Genomic DNA, 3,814 nt, shown 5'->3' with positions numbered 1-3,814 from the left:
GTTTCCCTAGTTTTTCGTGCCCTTCTGCCCTCTGTTTCCCTCGTGTTTCGTGCCCTTCTGCCCTCTGTTTCCCTTGCTTTTTGTGGCCTTCTGCCCTCTGTTTCACCCGTTTTCCCCTTGTTTTTCGTGCCTATCTGCCCTCTGTTTCCCTTGTTTTTTGTGGCCTTCTGCTCTCTGTTTCACTCGTTTTCCCCTTGTTTTTTGTGCCCTTCTGCCCTCCGTTTCCCTCGTTTTTTGTGGCCATCTGCCCTGTTTCACTCGTTTTCCCCTTGTTTTTCGTGCCTATCTGCCTTCTGTTTCCCTAGTTTTTCGTGCCCTTCTGCCCTCTGTTTCCCTCGTGTTTCGTGCCCTTCTGCCCTCTGTTTCCCTTGCTTTTTGTGGCCTTCTGCCCTCTGTTTCACCCGTTTTCCCCTTGTTTTTTGTGTCCTTCTGCCCTCTGTTTCCCTCGTTTTTCGTGCCCTTCTGCCCTTTGTTTTCCTTGTTTTTGTGGCCTTCTGCTCTCTGTTTCACTCGTTTTCCCCTTGTTTTTTGTGCCCTTCTGCCCTCTGTTTCCCTCGTTTTTTGTGGCCATCTGCCCTGTTTCACTCGTTTTCCCCTTGTTTTTCGTGCCTATCTGCCCTCTGTTTCCCTTGTTTTTTGTGGCCTTCTGCTCTCTGTTTCACTTGTTTTCCCCTTGTTTTGTGCCCTTCTGCCCTCTGTTTCCCTCATTTTTTGTTTGGGCCCTTCTGCACTTTGTTTCCCTCGTTTTTCGTGCCCTTCTGCCCTCTGTTTCCCTCGTGTTTCGTGCCCTTCTGCCCTCTGTTTCCCTTGCTTTTTGTGGCCTTCTGCCCTCTGTTTCACTCGTTTTCCACTTGTTTTTCGTGACCTTCTGCCCTCTGTTTCCCTCGTTTTTCGTGCCCTTCTGCCCTTTGTTTTCCTTGTTTTTGTGGCCTTCTGCTCTCTGTTTCACTCGTTTTCCCCTTGTTTTTTGTGCCCTTCTGCCCTCTGTTTCCCTCGTTTTTTGTGGCCATCTGCCCTGTTTCACTCGTTTTCCCCTTGCTTTTCGTGCCTATCTGCCCTCTGTTTCCCTTGTTTTTTGTGGCCTTCTGCTCTCTGTTTCACTTGTTTTCCCCTTGTTCTGTGCCCTTCTGCCCTCTGTTTCCCTCATTTTTTGTTTGGGCCCTTCTGCACTTTGTTTCCCTCGTTTTTCGTGCCCTTCTGCCCTCTGTTTCCCTCGTGTTTCGTGCCCTTCTGCCCTCTGTTTCCCTTGCTTTTTGTGGCCTTCTGCCCTCTGTTTCACCCGTTTTCCCCTTGTTTTTTGTGTCCTTCTGCCCTCTGTTTCCCTCGTTTGTCGTGCCCTTCTCCCCTTGTTTTCCACTTGTTTTTCGTGCCCTTCTGCCCTCTGTTTTCGTTGTTTTTTGTGCCCTTCTGCCCTCTGTTTCATTCGTTTTCCACTTGTTTTTCGTGCCCTTCTGCCCTCTGTTTCCCTCGTTTTTCGTGCCTTTCTGCACTCTGTTTCCCTCATTTTTCGTGCCCTTCTGTCTTCTGTTTCATTCGTTTTCCACTTGTTTTTCGTGCCCTTCTGCTCTCTGCTTCCCTCGTGTTTCGGGCCCTTCTGCCCACTGTTTCCCTCGTTTTTGTGGCCTGCCCTGTTTCACCCGTTTTCCCCTTGTTTTTTGTCCCCTTCTGCCCTCTGATTCCCTCATTTGTCGTGCCCTTCTGCCCTCGTTTTCCACTTGTTTTTCGTGCCCTTCTGCCCTCTGTTTCCTTTGTTTTTCGTGCCCCTTTGCCCTCTGTTTCATTTGTTTTCCACTTGTTTTTCGTGCCCTCTGTTTCCCTTGTTTTTCGTGCCTTTCTGCCCTCTGTTTCCCTCATTTTTTTGTGCCCTCCTGCCCTCTTTTTTATTCGTTTTCCACTTGTTTTTCGTGCCCTTCTGTCCTGTTTCCGTCGTTTTTTGTGCCCTTCTGCCCTCTGTTTCCCCCGTTTTTCGTGCCCTTCTGCCCTCTGTTTCATTCGTTTTCCACTTGTTTTTCGTGCCCTTCTGCCCTGTTTCCCTTGTTTTTCGTGCCCTTCTGCCCTCTGTTTCCCCTCGTTTTTCGTTCCTTTCTGCCCTGTTTCACTCGTTTTCCCCTTGTTTTTAGTGCCCTTATGCCCTCTGTTTCCCTCATTTTTCGTGCCCTTCTGCCCTATTTCCCCTCGTTTTTCGTTCCCTTCTGCCCTGTTTCACTCGTTTTCCCCTTGTTTTTCGAGCCCTTCTGCCCTCTGTTTCCCTTGTTTTTTGTGACCTTCTGCTCTCTGTTTACATTGTTTTTTGTGTCTTTCTGCCCTCGATGACGTCACAGGGGTCAGACTCTCACAAGAAGAGTCTGCAGCACCAGGAGAGAAGCGTCATCCTCTTCACCCGCCCCCACCCTCAGCTAAGCTCCAATCCGAGCGGCTGGTTTGGGTGAGGGCGGGCAAATGCAGCCGGAAAAGTAAATAGCCCATGAAGGGCTACACGTGCTACTCCCGGGGTCTCTGCGAGCTACCGGTAGCTCGCGATTGACTGGTTGGAGACCCCGGGCCTAGACCTATCCTTCAACTATGGTCCAGAGTGTGAATCAAGGGCAATGAAATTAAGGCGTACTTTCATGTGTTCATTTTATTCCACCTTTTTGTGCACCTGGATTTACTGGGTGCAGAAAACCAGGACACAATCTTTTTCCAGACAGAAAATTTAGACTGAAAAGACGCATAAGACTCTGGGTGCAGCAGAAGCAGCCAAGACTTATGCTGTTTTTTTTCACTAACTAGGGGGAAACACACAATTCTTCCCTCTGTTGGTGTTCACAGTTGTTGTTGGCCTGTCATTCGGTGTTGAGTGCAGAGCGTATCGATTAGAGCCGAGGGGCCGAGCCGAGGAGGAGTTGATGAGCAAGCGGAGCCTGGGACGACTGCCAGGGTTTGTTTTGTGACCGGTTCCCGCTTCACCCGCGTCCTGTTATACAGGCGCTTTAAGTTCTACGGATCTGAGATGGAGGCAGGAACGGCCGCTTTAGCACCACTGTGCTAAAGCGCTGCTGGTGCTGCTCGTGCGGTGGCTGCTGCAGAGCACAGAGGAGCACAGAGGAGCCTTGGCCTGCCACCTGATTTATGTAAAAATGTGTTGATTAAATTTTTTTTTCCACAGTCCACAGGCAAAAATTACATCATCACTTGGTCCCACGCAGGGGATCAGAAAGCCTCAACAGAATTATAACAGGTGGACAAAGTGCATTGATCAATATAAATCAGCTCCTCCTCTTATTAGAAAAGCCAAATGAAAGATACAACTTCTAAGTGCCCCGGAGCTTAGAGAGAGAGATAAAAAAGAAAAAAAAGAAGAAGAAGATCATGCAACTTTGCTAAGCCAGCAGATAGGTCTAAAGAAAACTCAACGGCCTTCTGTAACGGTAATTTCTCCAGGTTGCTCCACCGAGGTGTTGTATGCGGAATAGCCAAAAAGCGTGGACAAACTCATCCTAACATGGGATAAGTAATTATGGAAAGGGGCGACCACTCGGTCCCCCCGAACGTATGGTGGAGTACCCCGATCCCCCCGGGAAGCCATTTTGGGCGGGGGCGAGTCTCGGCTGGTATGCCCGAAGCGGCGTAGCCGGGGCGCGCCTTTTCCCGCCCAAGAGGGGGTTGTCCTATTTATTTATTTATTTATTTATGTAGTTTGTAGAGCGCACAGCTACCCCCGAGGGGGTGTCCCGGCGCTAGAACCTGAACCTCCAGGTGAGAAGAAAGGGGCAGGGAGGGAAACAGCAGGATAAAAATCAGAGTCCAGAAAAGAGCCAAGTTTTGAGTCTGG

The sequence above is a fragment of the Lissotriton vulgaris genome, unplaced genomic scaffold, assembly GCF_964263255.1.
Source record: "Lissotriton vulgaris unplaced genomic scaffold, aLisVul1.2 SCAFFOLD_1296, whole genome shotgun sequence".
Lineage (NCBI taxonomy): Eukaryota > Metazoa > Chordata > Amphibia > Caudata > Salamandridae > Lissotriton > Lissotriton vulgaris.
The sequence above is the reverse complement of the archived record's forward strand: the minus strand, read 5'-3'. Positions refer to the sequence as shown.